The sequence below is a fragment of the Protopterus annectens genome, chromosome 2.part0, assembly GCF_019279795.1.
Source record: "Protopterus annectens isolate FY-2018-M chromosome 2.part0, PAN1.0, whole genome shotgun sequence".
Lineage (NCBI taxonomy): Eukaryota > Metazoa > Chordata > Ceratodontiformes > Protopteridae > Protopterus > Protopterus annectens.
Window position 1 is genome coordinate 137,140,209 of NC_056728.1, and position 18,577 is coordinate 137,158,785.

The following is an 18,577-nucleotide window of genomic DNA, read 5'->3' on the forward strand; positions in this document are numbered from 1 at the left end:
CAGAAGTGGTACTATAGAATGGCCTAAAGCCATGTTGGCTCTTAGCTAGTAAGTTGTGTTGAGTTAGATGGCCTATTAGCTTATGGTGAATGCATTTTTCCATTATTTTTGCTAAGGGGGATAGAAGGGCTATGGGTCTAGTTAGAATATTCTTTGGAGTTGCCACCTTTGTGCAGGGGGATAATGTGTGAGACTTTCCAACTAGTAGGGATATATCCTTCTTTGATGGTTCTGTTATCAGGATGGATACAGGATAAGCAACTGCTTTGGCTGCTTTTTGTAGGTATTCACCTGGGATTTAGTCAGCGGAAGGGGTACAAGGCTTTAGTTTTTCTAGGAGTTTGAAAATAAAGTTAGTGGATATAGGTTGTAATAGGAAGGTAGGAAGAGTGCTTGTTATGTGGGTGGGAATGCTAGAGGTGTCAGGAGATAGCTGACTGGCTAGAGTTTGGATGGCATCTGTGAAGAAGGAGTTAAAGTCATTAGCAGTTTGGATGGGAGTGTCATGGTTCGCTCCTATTGGTGTTGGTGTACTGGAGTGTCCTGGATAAAGGAGTCTATTGATATTTGTCCAGAATCTTTGAAGGTTATTTTGGTGTGTTTGCTGTATTTTGTAGTAAAAGTTTTTTTTTTGTCTAAGAGTATGGCTTTTTTAGTAGCATTTCTTATTTGTCTAAATGTCTGTTGAGTAGATGAGCTTTTGGTAGTTCGCCACCTAGTCCAGGCTTTGTTTCTAAGTAGGACTTTTTGCCTGGTATCTTTGGTGAGCCATGGGGCTGGTTTTGACCTAATTCTTATGTTACGTATAGGTGCATGTTGGTCTAGGATAGTTAAGAATTTAGAGTGAAGTTAATATACATGTATATTTATATTTTGCTGTCTCTCTCTTTCTCTCTACACACACACACACACACACATATATATATATATATATATATATATATATATATATATATATATATACATATATGGTACTTACGTATTATCGCAACCACATTTCCGCGGTTGCGATAATACACATGATGGCCTGAAAATGAGTGTTTCAAGTAGCTTAAGCTGTTCTTTTACATGATTTGTGTCTGCTTAGTTTTGCAGTCAAATTAAATGAAATGCTGTTTGATGATTTATGATGTGATAGTACTGTATTTTTTTTTTTTTTTGCAAGAACTGTATTGTCGTTGTGTTGGTTACTGCAGCTCCCGGAAGAAAGCATGTAAGTGTATGGATTAGCCATTAAGAAAAGGCAAACAAAGTTAGAGAGGGAAGGGTGACTGAGATTAGCAGCACAGCTATGGTTATGTTTACATTGATTTTTCTTTCACAGTGAAGGTTGTTTTAAGAAGGGTTATCAAAAACAATGGCAAAAGTTAGCGTCGGTGTGGCTCTAAGCATTGTTAATGCACAAATGAGACAGCTCCACACATGCTGGCAGTAAAGTGCATACAGCCACAGCGACACTAATTTTTTCCACTGCTCCTGCAACCTCGTCTTAAAACAACCTTCACTGTGAAAGAAAAGACAATTCCTGAAATTTCTACAACATTAACAGCCAGGTTCCTACATCGAGAAGCAAGTGGTATTATCGCGGAAATGTGGTTGCGATAATACGTAAGTACCATATATATATATATATATATATATATATATATATATATATATATATATATATCTCAACATATGGGTCTATGGGTGTCTGCATATGTATATATTTATATGTGGGTATGTATCCGTATTCTGTCTCTGTATGTATACATTTGTACTAGGGAGAGGCTTATCTCTATGTCGCTATGGGTGGATATACACACACATACCTCTACATATATACATCTACATCTGGTTATTCCGTTCCTTGCCATATAGATTACCCTTTGCTGCAGTGGGACTCATAGTGGGTGTGGCTGCTCATTGGGCGACGCCTTTGCCCAATGAACACATTCGCTTACATCCCTGGGGCTGTCCATATAGGCCCACATCAGCCAACACCTGCACTCCTAGACCCATAAGTAGCTACCCATAGTTCCCCCACCCGCATCTCCTCAACAACACCCATCCTTACTCTGGGTCCTGGTCTGTTCTGGACACACCACTACACGCTGCCCACTCTCCACTTCATGGGACCCATTTCATACAATTGTCTCGGCCCATGGGTCATCAGGGTTTCCCACCCTTGTATTCCGAGTATGTATACACCACAGCCAGAATGGTCAGTCTATCACCTTCTTTTGGTCTTGGAAATTTTTGGGGTGTCCCGCAAGGGAAGCTCCTGTCTGTGTTCCAAGAGTAGAATTCACGGGTGCACTGTGTACCCCTCCGGTTGTATCCTGCCTGTAGTCTGGGGAGCAGTGGGCTCTTTACATTGTTTGTGTGAATGTTTCCCGTGTCCGGCTGGGAGGGTGGAAGGTCATGCTACGTGTTTCATGTTTCTTGCTTGGGCTCCTCACTTCCATTGGCATAGCCTGTGAACATATGTCATTCTTGTGTGCTGTTTCCTATCATAGCTGTATATCTACGCGCGCGCGCGCACACACGCATTGTTTGTGTGAATGTTTCCCGTGTCCGGCTGGGAGGGTGGAAGGTCATGCTACATGTTTCATGTTTCTTGCTTGGGCTCCTCACTTCCATTGGCATAGCCTGTGAACATATGTCATTCTTGTGTGCTGTTTCCTATCATAGCTGTATATCTACGCACACACACACATATATATATACATATATATATATATAGTATACATATATGTCTGCAACTATATATATATATATATATATATATATATATATATATATGTGTGTGTGTGTGTCTGTAAAGCAATACATATCCCGCGCAAATGCACTTACACATGCTTACTAGTGTTTATATATGCTTGACCTGCTTACCAGTGCCTTATTCATTATGACACTGACACTTCACTCTAGTTAACTTTTAATTGATATTTTGCAGGTTATACAGCAGACAGATGTCACAATATGTTCATGTACAGATTACCGATGGTAAATGGTATGTGGTACAGTGGGATTCAGTACGGGAATGTCTGTTCATTAGGTGGTTGCTCTAACCAATACACTATTGCTGTGCTGCTTCATTTGCATATATACCCATGGCTCCTGGTTCCCCAAACACACACCCCAACGCCTCCCTAACACTGCAGTCATCCATTCTCCAGTCAGATTTGCGGTGTATCCACACCACTACACATTGGCCACTCCTTACTCCTATAGACCCATCCCATCGGCTGACTCACTCCAAGTATCCTCAGAACTCCCAAACGTTTCGTCCAGAAACATTGGTGACATGAGCGACCAAAAGAATACTATATGCAATTTTTTGGGTTGTCCCACATGGGACACGCATGTGTTTATGTCAAGATTAGACTCTATACTTCATTACATCCTTACTCCCGTTAACATGACACTACAATAAATTAATATGCATGACTATGTGGTAATGCACACGTTACACATGAGAGCCTAATTATATATGTGTTCGGCATATTTCTTTTACAAGTAGACCAGTTTAGTAATTGTGGGAAAGTCCTCACATTTGATTATTTTCAGCATAGCACTGACTTCGGACATTATACACACTTCTGCGTTTTAGCAGTTTCGTCCCGTACCTCTTCTGCGCAACCTATTATTCTATCCACTGTCAAAGTTTGTAAGGGCATATTCATGTTATTTATGTCTGCAAGTGAAATGAACGTGTTACAGAGAATGTACTTCTGCATGTGTGTATGCATATATACTTATAACGAACTCGCTGACCTCCACGGGGTGGTCCAATTAGAACCAGCCCATCCAACCCTGGCACGCTTGGCTCCATAATTTCATACCCATAATTCCTCCACCCCACTCATGTTCAAAATACACGCATACCATCCATTGCCCACTTGTTATTGCAGCCATGACACACCTCCACACATTGCCCTCTCCCGAGCATTAGGGGCCCTACACATATGTTGTTCTAACCCATGTATTCTCAGGCTCTCCCACCATTTAGTCCTTGAACATACCTGCCATTGCTTGCATAATGGTCGGATGGCCAATCATCCTAACAATTTTTGGGTAGTCCCACTAAGGACTACCCTCTGTGTGTAAAGTAGACTTAGCAAATCAACAGTGTTACTCCCACTGGTAATATCCTGCCTGTGGTGTGAGTAGCAGTGCTCTCCTCACTCCTGCCCAGCTGGATATGACATACGCTGACAGTGCTATATAATACTGGGGTTGCTTTTGATTCCCTTCTCATGCGTACAACTCCTCACAACATCTGATGGGTCAAAGGAGTCTGCACAGAGCCTGTCTATTAATCGAGTAACATACCTAGCCTTTGTATATGTTCGTGACATCTCAGGTTTGTGAGATTTGTCACAAAGGAATCTGTCATTTTCAGCCCCAATTCTTCACAAGTATTTCTAACAAACTCCATGCTGCACCTGTATCTAAATTAAATTCTGCACCTTAATTAATTATAAGCTTTTCTTGACATTATGACTTTCTTGATACACTGTCTCTTTAATTGACTTTATATCAGCTACTGTCCTTTTTAGAATACTTACAAACAGCTGATTTTCCTCTCCTGATTCAGTTATATACAGATTTTTAACATCTTCATTTATATGTCTAGTATCTTTGTTGTACCTTCTATAAAACTGATTACATGCTGGAAATGTCTTCCTGCTGTGCTTCTAGCCCAGTGTAATACAGAATGCTTGGTTTGCAACTGTGTTAAAGTTCTAAACACTCCACACAACTGTTTTATGAATTGTTGATATAAGTTTCCTTTATTGATGTGCATTTAATTTAACCACTATATCTTTACTTAATTCCTTCAAAGTTATGCTTGAAATTTCAGTCACTTTGCATGCTTCCACAGCATGTCTTAAAGGCCTACCTGTTTATTTTCCAAACTTACTATACTTATGCTACAACTATGTAACTGGGCACCCCTCAAAACCTTACCCTTAGATGCAGCTGTGCAACATTTTAATGACACCTTTCTAAACATCCTCAATAGCTTAGCCCCCTGAAGATCTGCTCACCTAAGAAACCAAGATACACCACGGCTCACCAAAGAAACCAAAATCCTACTTAGACAAAGGGCTGCAACCTGGTCACACTGGAAAAGTCGCAAAAGTCTCAGAAGCATACAACTCTACAAGGAACTAAGAAACAAAGCAAAATCCCAAATAAAATCTAACAAAAAAAAAAAAAAAACGTATTACACAACTGCCCAGCAAGTAAACCACAATAATCCCAAAAATGTTGGCCTTCCATTAAAAAAAAAAAAATACTCCAGCTAGCTAACACCACTACCCTCAAACCAAATATAGCACCATCAACTGACAGCATAGCCTCCCCATTTAATACCTTCTTTACAAGCTCAATATACTCCCGAATCAACTCTCACCAAAATACACCTCTATCTCCAACTATCCCAACCACTAAAACACCAGCCAGTAACTCCTTCTCCTTTAAACAAGTTCCAACTCATACCATTAAAAACTACTAAAAAACTCAGACCCACTACCCTAGCAGCAAACAGCTTTCCTGCTGAATTTCTAAAAATAGTAGCAGATACTATCACCTTCCTAGTCTCAATCCTGATTAATCAATCTATCCTTGAAAACTACATTCCAGTAAACTGGAAGATATACATTATTCTCTAGCACAAAGTGGGCAGCAACACTGAACTGACCAATTATAGACCCATTGCCATTCTCTCACCTCTCCAAAATTTTTACAAAAATGTTTTCATACCCAACTCTCAAGCCACCTACTTGCCAACAACCTCCTATCTCACACCCAACACAGATTTTGCCCACACCACAACTGCACTCCTTAGTTTCACTGACACCGTAAACCAATACAGAATCTAAAGTAAATTTATCTCATCTTTCTTTCTCGATCTCTCCAGTCTTTGATACAGTTTCCCACCAGAAACTGCTCATCGAGCTTGCCAATCTTAACCTCAGCCATTCCTCCCTGACATGGTTCCACAGCTACCTTACTGGCCAACAGCAAACTGTCAAATGGCAACAGGAACTCTCCACTCTACTTCCTGTCAACATTGGTGTTCCCCAAAGTCCAATACTAGGCCCCTACTATTCTCCATCTTCACTAACCAGATACAAAAGTCCACTCCCTTTGCCTCAGTCATCCAATACACAGATGATTTGACCCTCATCTATACTGGATTTTCTGTTAAACAATTAAAAATAAACACTCGGCAGTCATTCACTGAAGTAGAAACCTGGCTAACCAAAGCCAAACTTATACATAATCTCTCCAAAACCAAGCTAATGCTTTTCCATCCCATCAAAACACCAAACACCCAACTTTTCAGATACACTCCACAACCACCACCACCGCTATACCAGCCATCTCTCAAAGTTATTAGATGTCACAATTGATAATAAAATGAAAATTGGCCTACATCTGGCTCAGACCATTAAAAAGACTCACATCAAACTAGGCTCTTTTTATAGAATTAAGCCTTTTCTCACTAATCACACCCAACAAGATATAGCAAGAACTCATCTCCTCTCCACGCTTCTCTATGCCTCCCCTATATTCACCAACGAAAGCAAATCTGACCTCACCAAACTTAACTCCCGCTATAACAAAATAGCAAACTTTGCTAGCAATTCCCCTCACAAATCCCACCATTGCTCTGCCCTACACCATCTAAAATGGTTAGAACTTCCCCATCTCAACTCATCTCTGTCCATAGAATTGTATTCCAACCTGAAAAAAACTCCTGCTTTTCCCTTACTCCACAGACAACTCTGATTCTCTTATAAAACTCTCCTAAATGTCACTAAAAGCAACAACAAAGCTGGAAACTCCTTTTATTCTAACTATATTTCCAAGATATAGAACTCTATTCCATGACATATTGTTAACATTTCCAGTTCACCCCAATTTAAAAAACTCCTAAGAGAATACCTGTGAAACAACAGGATCTGCTCATGTATCTGCCTAGGCTAACTCCCAAAACCTTTAAATCTCCTAACTACACAACTTGGCCAGAAACACACCCGCTCCAATTTCCACTCTCAATACACCAGCATAACTGCATTCTACCCCCCACAACTCATTCCTCCCATCCTTGCAAACTTAGCCCCACCCTAGTCTAACTCACCCTTCTACTTAATTGATCTCCCAACTTCTTGAACAATCCATAACATATTCAGTCAATTTCTTTATTATATGTATGTATAGCTACTCCTGCAAATATTTTATTTTACTAAGTAAAATAATTCTACACCAACTGGTTGTGAACATTACCAACCGTATGACTGTGAACCTTATTGCAACTTGGTTATGTCTCTGTAAACATGTTTGAGTGAACCTTCTTGTAACTTTTGAAGTTTGTATTACATTGTAACCTATTGTATATGACCAGTGGAGCTTTTCTCCCTGGGCCGTCGCTGAAAAAGGGCTTGAACCCAGTTGAACTATCCTGGTAAACAAATGTAAAAATAAATAACATATATATGTATGTATTGTGTCTTAACAAATCATGCAACCCCTTGAATTTGTTTTTTGTTCCATTCTTTGGCTCAATAGCATAAGCATCAGTAGTTCCTACCCAGATTGTTTTCTGAAGGATAAATGTTTAATACAAGGCAAGCTCTCTTTCAAGTACATAGTAATTCTATTCCCATTTCTGTTCTTTTCTTCTTAAAATGCCCCAAGTACTCTTTTCCTTGCAACATGCAGACATGGAAAAACACTGACCTTTTCAGGCTTCCTGACTATACCACTAACATAGTTCTAGAATTGCTAATTCCAGATTTCTGCTATTATTTTGCAGTGGCATAATTCTAGGTGGCTGCAGTTGGACTATCTTTCCACAACAACAGTCAGAGAACTTCTCATAAGCTATGTGATGGAAAATACAAAAGGTGACTATTTTTGGAAATTAACTAGTATGACTTTCATATTATATTTCTCAACTTTTCATTGTTTAATTACATTATTATCCACTTCTGACACCATATAACAATTTGCATGGTACTCACTATCAGCACAGAATCTACAGATGTGTTGTCAGCTTCATGGAGGTTTTTATGTTTGCCAAGTGCAGAAGACCAGACCACATTAGGTGCATTCCATTATCCTTAGTTCCCTTTTCTTACACAGATAATACCATATACTAAATCGGAGACTATCTTATTAGTTTTGTTGCATATGGGGTGCTAATGAAGTCTATAGCTACTACAATAACAACGAAAGCTGTTTCAGAATGACAGAATCCCCAAAACATCCAACACATTACAAGCTGCTGTGCCAATTTGCTGGAAAGACACTGCTCAGCTCCTTCTAGAAACTCAGTATAATTTATAGCTACAGAAAAAAGTACAGTTGTAGAAGCAAACTTAACCATAACAGTAGATATTATAATATATTAATGTTGCAGTAGTCTAAGCTGTTTGGGTCCTACCACCACTCACCAGTCAGCTTTAAAAGCTAAAAGACACATTGCACATGCTCTGCCTGGAGTTCTGTATAAAAGGACACCAAAATAATATGTTTTCTTGCCTAGAAGAGAGGCAAGAGCCCCAAAAGAAACAATGTTATGGAACATACCAAAAGGTAAAATTATATACTTAATGGTATATGCATCCACAACCTCACAGTATATAAAAGAAATCACACTAAAAGAAGTGGACTGGAGGGAGATCCATTAAAACTACTATTATGGTAAGTTTACTTACACAGCTGTACTGTGTTCCTCTTTAGATCACTGTTGCAGTAGCCTTAACCTATTTCAGCTGATTACCATAACTTTAAAATAAGCAAGGAGGAAAAGTAAACCAAGAATCCTGGAGAATGGCCATAGCAAAGCCTGTTCTGGACCTGAAAAAGTGATTCCAGTTTGTAGTGCTTTGCAAATGTATGTACGGGGGGACCATGTTGCTGCCTCTATAATACTTCATGTCCACCCTTTTCCAGAAAGCCACAGAATAAGCCAAAGTCTTGGTGAAATTGGCCATAACACTGCCTGGAAGGGGATGATTATGGTGAGAATAACAAAAAACAATGCTATGAGACAACCTTCTGGAAATTGTCTGCTTTGACACTGGTTGTCTTTTCCCCTTAACTTCATAATAAACAGATGGTCAGTTTTCCTGAAGGTCTGTGTTTTGTCTAGGTATACCAGCTACCTGTAGGCATCTAGAGTGTGAAGAATCTTTTCTCCTTTGTTCTTGGGAGGGGGGTGGTCAAGAAAACATACAGAGAGATTAATAGTCTGGCTCAATGTGAACTCAAAAACAACTTTAGCCATAAAAGAAAGATGAGTTCTCAAATAAACACTGTCCTTCAGAAAAATGAGGTAGAGTTGACTTACTGGAAGCAAATGTAACTCTGATATTCTCCTAGAAGTCAGGCTAATGAGAAAAAGTCTTCCATGTTAAGAACCACAATGCAGCCTAAGCTAGTGAGCTGGTTCACTCTTTTCCCTTTTGAACCAGCTTGTCAGCCTGATAGTGGATTCAAATGGTAAAAGAGTGAATTTTCCAAGCACAAAGTTAAGATCCCAAGGCGGCGCCACCGGTTTTCTAGACAAACATAATATCCTTTTTAAAACCTACTTAGCCTGTGGATGTTTAGAAAGAGGAATCTAAGGGCAGGCAAGCAAAAATGCCAAACAAACCTTTTCAGAGGAATAATAAAAGCTAGAGGGCAGGAGCTCACACAAATAATCAAGAATCAGAGGCAGCAGGGGCCCAATCTGAGTCCTCAGTCTTTGACTGGCATAAACTGGTTTCTACTTACACATATATGATTTCTTAGTAGCAATTTTTTTCTCTCCTTCAGTCCCTGCTGCACGTCCTTAGAAAAATGGTGCCTAAAGGATATCAAAATTGTATGGTCTGGGAAGTTAACTGAAGAGTCCGTCTGTAAAATGATTTGAAAACCCAGACTAAGCAAAATATTCTGAACAGCTGCAAAAGACTGCAGACTTTTTCCTCATGTCAAGAAAGATAAGACAATTGTCCAAATATGGAAAAAATGTTAAGGCCATGAAGTCTGTAATGAATCCTTAGTGCAGTGAAAAGTCCAAATGGTAAGAAAGAGAACTGAATGTATGCCAATCACAAAAAAATCTTGACATTTGAACTGCTTGGTAATGGGAATGTGACAGTAGATATCCTTTAAGTCTAGCTTTACCATGAAAGGTAGTAAAGGGAGCAGAGTCAAAATGCACTGAAGGGGTAACATTCTGAACTTTGGAATCTTGACAAAATGATTTAGAAAGGAAAGGTCTAGCAAAGGCCTTCAAGTTTCCTCCCTCTTTGTACCAGAAAAAAACTTGAGTAAATTTTTTTCCCATCCAGCAGGGAGGCACTGACTGTTATTACTCCCTAAGAAAACATCTGATGCAGAATCAGAGGGAACAGTATGACTTTGTTTACTGGGCAAGGGAAATACCATGGGAAAGGTTCTCATTGTCATTTGTACTCCTGAATCACAGTTACAACCCATTTGTCTGAAACAATCGGGTGCCACAAGGGAAAATGAAAACTGATAGGGAGAGATTGCTAGGATGGATGATTGTGGTGGTAGTGGGAGCTAAACAGCTGCAAACACATGGTGACTGGGAGGAATCCCCTTGGTTTTTAGAAGCTTTACCATTCTTTTATAGGAAGTCCTTGCCATTGCCTTTTACAGTCTGGTTTGACAGCTCCTTGCTGCTTGAATTGCTTATTGAAAAAGGAAGCTGAGGAGGAAGAAAGTAACTCCTTGAATCCATTTTCTCCTTTCATGACATCTTTTTGAGAACCTCAACTATAGTAGGGCCAAACAAAAGCTTCACTGTCTAAGGCAGAATTTAAAATTTCAGCCTTAACATCTCCAAGAAGGTTTTGAGACCACCACCAAGCAAATCTTCCTATGACTGACCTAGAAGCAGCTCTGGAAACGATGTCAGCAGCATCATAAGCATGCTCTAACATCTGCTTCTTATGTTATTAAAACTGTTTTAAAGAGGCATTCAAGTATTTTTTACAGCAGAAGGAAGGGTAACCATTAAAGTTTGCATGTTTGAAATAAAAGTGAAAACTAACGTACTTTCTTACCTAATGCATCAAAAGCTTTCCCATCCTTGTTAGAACAAATAGGATTAGCAGCAGCAATCTGTTTAACACAAGCAGTTTTGGATAAGGAAACCACTGCTCTATGTACTTCAGGGTTAGAGAAAAAATACTAAGTACCTCATATAACCTGGCAAACATCCTATGGGTAGGAGGTGGACTGTCAGATAAAATAGGAGCAGTGAGAAAAACACTCTTTAAAATAGACAAAACAGGAAGAATAGTTGCAGACTTGGGTAAATCCGATTTTAACAAATTCTAATACATTTTCTGTGCAAAAGGACAGAAAAAGATTACAGATCTTCAAGAGGGAAATTGGAAGCAACACTTTCCTGAGAATCAGAATGTTTTGTGTGAGAAGAAATTCCTGAAGTACAACCATCTCCCTGCAATGCCTGTCCTTTTGACTGAAAATCCAAGCACGAAAATGAGGGAACTCTCTTTTCTTGCCTGAAGGAGTAAGCAAAGAAAAGGATGAAATTAGTTCCTTAGGCAAATATTTCCTGTCCATAGAAATGGAAACAGGAAAAGGGAAGAATGTCTTATGTCTACTTTTCTGTAAAACTCCTTGGAAAATAACAGACCCTTGGAAGTCATACTAGTTCCAGGCTCATGTAAAGAACCTCCACCTGTCCATTCCTCCTGACACCAACCAGAGGGGCTTTCCCTTACCACCAAGGGCATCTCTACAGCTGCAGAGGATGCAGCTATCTCCTGGTCCATAGTGGCTGTAAGTGCAACACTAGAGGGACCATGGAAAAAAAGATGAGTAGTTTAAGAAGCCAAGCCAGCCTGACACCCAAAGACTCACTGCCATGCAGACAGGGGAAGGAAGACCCAATGAAATCAGTGGCTGCTCTGTCACTTAATCAAAAAATAATGCTTCACAGATGAATAGTGGAGGCTGAATGAGTTTGTAACATGCAAGACAGAGAAAAAGTAGTACTGAGGTAAGTAAACCATTGACAATCCCCCTCAAGCTCAATATTCTGCCTCAGACATGCAAACCCCAGACCAAAAGAAAAATCTGGTTAAAAACAGAAAATTTTACACAAAATGTCACAAGTATTTACACACAAATTCCTTTAGAAAGTAATGACAGTCTCCAAAACAAGGGATAGAGCCAAGATGAACCCCTTCCTTATGTCTACTTAAATTACTCTCCCAGCATAGAAACCAATGATCAATAAGTAATAGGGAGAAAAAAATCTGCATGTTAAGTAATAGAACTTTAATATAACTGGAAGACAACGTCCTGATGCAATACGAGTGATGGGTTAGTTTTTACATACTACTTCATACTGAATATGTAACACTTTTTGAGCTAAATGAAAAGCATGGTGGCAATTGACAAAAATGCAAAAAGATTTTTGCAGTTAGGCATTGCAAACTTCTGTTTAAATGAATGAGTAAACTGTTGGCAAAAAAAAAAAAGAAGAGAAAAGAAAAATGCATGACAGCTTGAAAAGTTTATAAAATTATTGTAGGAAACAGATAAAAAATGTTTTAAAAGGACACCAACTACCAATTACACTGACCGACTCAAAGTCCTGTCCCTATACTCAGTATCCTGAAAATTGCAAAGAGGCGACCTATGTCTGGCACACAAGGCATCCTGCAACCCATTACTGAATGATTTACTGCACATCAGCAAGTCAAATGGCATCAGAAATACATGGTCTAGGGATCTAAACCTCTTCTGCAATATCTAACTCACAGTGGATAACACTGTTGTTGAACAGACTCCCCCTCCACATTAAAATAAAGTTCATCCCTGTCCACATTCAAGCACAACCTAGATCTACAGCTGTGAAACAGAAAATTTACCCCAGGATTGCTAATGGACAGCGGCATCTCCAAAATACTTTATCTCATGCACGGGTCCCCTCAAATTACCTATGTTATGATCCCAGTCATTCTCTATGGATAATATACAATTACAGACCAAGGGATAGGCAAGACCAATCTATAACCAAAAGGAATAGGTTATTTTGAGCACAAAAAGGGAAATTGGCTAGTCTTAAAATGTCTCACAAGGGCAACTAACCTAATGAACTTCTGAGTTGCCTAGTTTTAGTGTTTTAATTTACTGTCAGTGAAATGTTTTATTCATTTTAACAGAGGCAAAGTGCCATTAAAATGCAAAAAACCACTATTATTGTCAGCAAAGTGTTTTATTCATTTTAACGGCACTCTACTGCTGTTCCCTCCTTCACTCTTTGACACACTGTCGCACTGACCTTTCCTAAAAAAAAAAAAAGTCACTTAAAATGTTAGAATCCTACAAAATTTTGTGCACACAAATAAACCCATCAATGTTTATGCTCTTTCTAATGCAAACGTGATGACCAAAAAACCCTAACTTAAAAATTAAAAGACCCCAATTTTAGCTTAGAGATGGGAAGCAACATTCTAAAGGAAAAACAATATGTATTACAATGTACAGCATCAGTATAAACATCTGTTGATCCCTATGAGAAAAAATGTGCAGTTCAGCTAGAAGCAGTATTATACTGTATTATAGGGTGCCTCAGTGAAATCTGCAAAGATCAACATGGAAGACATGCAAGTTCACTCTCTTATGGGATCATCAGCTAAGCTAACAATGTATCCTGCTACAGGACAGACTAGTCTACTGCAGCTGCTGACACATGACTGCATCATGGAATAGGGTATGTAGCAAACAAAATTCAGAATAATACAGGCACCCACAGTGGTAATATACATTTTACCATCCACCGTAAATTACTCTGTTTTACTTACTTTTACAGCATCACCGATGGTATACAACACATGCTAGTCAACATTCCAGTGTCTGTCATTCTCTATGCATAAAGGTAAGAATTACCAAGAAAAACAGTCACATAACAAGACATGTATTTTCATACAGATATATTCAGGATTTACTTTGAAATTACTATATCATTTTATTTGGTTCTTGGTAACTAAAATCCTAAAATTTTATGGTTCAAGGTAAAATTGTGCCTAAATGTATTGCAAACTTTTGCCTCTTCAACACAGAGCTTTGAACTAATGAATGGATAAACAGAAGTCTAATACATGCATTTTCCTTCTCTGCAGGCTCTAAAGAATTTTGTTCTGTCTCTTGTACTTGTACTTTTCATATTACCAGAAGGTCAGAACTTTCCAAACTGTTGCCTACAACGTAGATGCTATTGTAAAATCTATGATTTCCTTTTTGGCTCTGGGAAGCATGCTGCTGGCATCTTAACTTTAGGGAAGCGTACCTCAAAACCTCCTCCTTCCACAACAGATTTACAGACAATGGCGAGTTTAGCTGATTGGTACAAGAAAGCTCAGCAAACATCAGAAGAGGGAATGAATGGAGAAATGCTAGACTACCAGCTACTGGAACAAAACCCAGAAACAGCTGCACTTACTCAGAAAAAGCTTCTGAAACTCTGCAGAGAGATGTTTCAACAGTATCTCAACTGCTTATCAAGTGAAACGCAAGAAGAATTTCAAAATGGAAAATGTGCTCAATATTTTACAGACGAATGGTCTTCCATCTTTCCCCAAATTGTGACCGTTTGTGCTGCTGTTACAGATTAATATCTAATGAAACAATAAAAGAAAAAATACATTTAAAATAATATTCTGTATATATAATAACATTCTTCCTTGAAGTGTTAACTTCATGTAGAGAAAATATAAAAATTGCCAGAGGAGAAAACCTAGGGCAGCTAAGCACAGTGTTGGAAAGACCAATTTCTACAAGACTGTGATCACAGTTCCTGACATTTTATTATGGGTGTAAGAAACCAAGATTTACATGGCTCTAAAACTGAAAAACTAAGATACCTATCCATTTAAGCAAAACATACATTAATGAACGTTGCTTCAGATGTGCACCAAACACAAAGGGACTACTGTGTCACCAGCTTAAAGCATGCAACTTAAAATGCTGCCACTGTTTTTAATGACTTGGTACTAACCCTTCCTTATTTGTGTTTTTATTTTATTTGTTGTTGTATTTGTTAATTTGGATTGAGCACTAATCCACATGGACCTTTTTCAGACTAAGCCTGGCAGTAGTGTCTGGTTAAGTAACTTGCTCACAGTTACAAAGTAGGCTAATGGAATCTGAGGGAATCAACCCTGGACCACATAAACCAGCTCATTAATAGCTCATAGCTTTAATCCTCTGCATCAACTGCCAGACAGCACAACTTCTAGGTATGCAAATGAGTTCAACAGGTTCCTAGTGTCTTAAACTGAGGCAAATTATTTTATTGAGATATGCATATCAATGCACATCTTCCACTCAGTCCTTTCCAAAATATCCCATGTATCATACCATATGGAAATATGTACATGCTCAATTAAGATGTATGAAATGTATTCATATCTGTGGTCTCCTTAGGCAAACATTCACAGTAAAATATTAATTCAGAGTAAAGCTGAACTGTATTTTTGTATGCAACAGTATTTAAATTTTTTTTTAGGAATAACATCCTATCTCATCTAGTTTCGGGCATAACCTTTGAATATACTATGACAGTGCAAGGGCTCATTCATTCCTTCTGTGGAGTCATTTGAAAATCAATTTCCCATTTCTCCAAGGACTATACTGCCCAGGTTAAAATCAGCTCTTTTCCTAAGATAAAGTTTTTTTTTAATAATAATGATGATGATGTAAATGCTGAAAAAGCACCACACTGATAATTTAAGGTGCCAATACGAACTCCTAGTGGACCAATAGCCAAACCACAACTCTGTGCCTCAGAATAGAAAACATTATAATATGGTTGCTGGCTGCCTCTTTCTCACTATTACAAATAGTCATGCTTAGTGTGTGTATGTGTGTGTATACATATTATATACACATCTATCTGTATATAGGTTGTGCTTCAAATTTATGAGAAACGTGTTCTTAATATATGATTATTTTGTGTATAGATCACTGGTGTAACTTAGAATACAATAAAGATGAACAGAATACATCAGACCTGCCTTATCTGCTTAGTATCAATTTGCTGTACTTTTACACTGTTTTTCTATTGGTCAGTCAGGTGAGATCTAGATGCAAATGCCTATTTTTCTGGCATTAGCAAATAGCACTGAATAGGCTTATATGAGTATGTTCTAAATCTCATAATATGGGGCAGACTTTGTGAAAAACCTAGATGTCTGCTGATACTTTAAGCTCACTTAAAGATCATGACTCCTATCCTTGACCTTACAGCAAAAATTACCCTTTCCTGTGACATGAACCAGCAGCCTTTCAATTAATAGCTGACTGCACTAACCAGATGCAACTGTCCTCTGTTCTTGAGATGTTTTCCACTTCCTTCTTGATTTAAACTGACTTTTGAAGAAAGAGCACATTTTTCTTTTCATGATACAGTCAAGTCTCCATCATGTTCCTTTAAAGCAATTAATTTCTTTTAGTAAAATCAGTCAGATGTTACTAAGTAGCCATTACTGCCTGTTAACCACTATCAAACAATACTGAACATTTCATATCTAGAAAACCCAAGTTTGAATGCATTATAAAATTCATAACCTGTATTCTCTTTAAGAAATGCTATGGTTTCTGTGCACTTTGCAATACTGCCAGAGGGAAAATACAATTATAATGCTTTGTCCATGTTGGCTGTCACCATTTCATACTGATACAGTTATAACATTTCCTGCCATGCCTCTCACCTCCCAGCATTTATTTATTTATTTAAATTTATTGACCGTGAGTGTCCTACTGGACGTGGGTCCATTTTCAGCGGAGGCCCGGGGAGAAAAGCTCCACAGTAAAATAAACAGACAGTAGTTACATTGGATTGCATAGTGATTAACAATTTAACATAGAAATTGCTTACAACATATTTACAGATGAAGAACATAGTACATCAGTAGACAACTAGAATCTTTATCTGCGAAGTACATAACAGGCATTAACAAATGTAACAATGAGAAGTTCCTGCTGTATAATAAGTACTAGGCTTATGAGCATCTGAGCTTGCTATCATCAAGGTAGTTAGTGGAGGTGAAAGAAAGGTAGTAGTTGGATGGGGTGGATGATATTAGAGTGGGAGTTGCAAGGGCATAGCCAGCATGTTTTTAGGTGCGCTTTTAATAAAGTTTTGAAGTTGGTGCATGATGGTACGGAGGTAATTGTGGGTGGGAGTGAGTTCCATAATTTGGCTATGGCGTAAGAGAATAGTGCTTCACCAGCAGAGTTATTGGCTTTAGTGATCTGCAAGTGATTTTTGTTGCTGGATCTTAGTGGTCTGGTGGTGCGATAGGGTTGGAGTAGATTCTGGAGGGATGGGACATTTAGTGGATGGTTTACTAGTTTGTGGGTGAGTGAGAGTTGATACCACTGAAGGAGGTGAGGGAGTTCAAGCCAGCCCAGTTCAGCAAGTGAGAGACAGTGGTGACTATGGTAGGATGCCCTGTGGTGAATTTTGCAATTTTGTTGTAGCAGGTCTCTAGCTTGTTTAGATCACATTGCCTTAGGTTGGTATATACTGGAGAGGCATAAAGTAGGGTGGAGATAAGGTGGGAATTTGCTATTGAAATCTTTGCTGCTTTGGTGAGAAATTGTTTATTTCTGTATAATGCTCCTAGTTTTTGTGGACTTTTTATGGTCATGGATATGTGAATGTCAAATTTTAGTTTATTGTCTATTTCCACTCCTAGCAATTTGGTGTGTTCAGTTGGGTATATAGTGGTGTTGTCTTTTGCTGTGATGTTAAAGTGAGAGTTGTTTTGAGTATGTTTGGTGGGTTGGAAGATGAATAGTTTAGTTTTGTTTGGGTTGAGTATTAATTGGGCATCGGATAACCATGTTTCAACAGAGGAAAAGGCTTCCTGTGTGACTTTTGCAGTTTGGGTAGGGACTGGGCTGAGCAGATGATGGTAGAGTCATCTGCGTATTGGATGAGTGTGCCATGTTTGGTGGCAGAGGCTAAATTATTGGTGTAAACAGAGAAAAGTAGGGGTCCAAGGATGGATCCTTGGGGAACCCCTATGGAGACAGGTAGTTGGGGAGATATGTCATTCTGCCATACAACGGATTGTTGGCGGTCAGACAGGTAACTCTGAAACCAGTTGGTGACTGATTGTGAGAAGGATAGGTTATTGAGGGCAGAGATAAGTTGTTTGTGTGGGACCATGTCAAATGCTTTAGATAGGTCTAGGAAAGTAGCAGAGGAGAGATAGCCATTGTTATTATGCTGAAGGTTAGTGTTAGTAAAGGAGAGTAAGGCAGTGGTGGTGCTATGGTTTGGTCGAAAACCATGCTGAGTACTGGAAAGGAGGTTGTTAGTAAGGAGGTAGTGTGAGACCTGAGAGTGTATACATCTCTCTAGTATTTTGGAGAGTGGAGAGAGAATAGCTATGGGGCGATAATTGGTTAGTTCTGCAGAGGGTCCGCCTTTGTGGAGGGGAATTATATGTGAGACTTTCCACAATGTGGGAGCGTAACTTTCTGACAGAGATCGGTTAATCAAGATGGA

The 18,577-nt window shown here is 38.8% G+C and overlaps 1 long non-coding RNA gene across 1 annotated transcript in view; it reads left to right on the top strand.

Annotated features, from left to right (window-relative positions):
• The window catches only part of LOC122793000, a 126,330-nt gene extending 110,264 nt beyond the window's left edge, over positions 1-16,066 (top strand). The window contains exon 2 of the long non-coding RNA XR_006363439.1: positions 14,181-16,066. This is a non-coding gene — a long non-coding RNA (uncharacterized LOC122793000). The remainder of the gene's footprint in view (positions 1-14,180) is intronic.
• Positions 16,067-18,577: the final 2,511 nt, after the last annotated feature.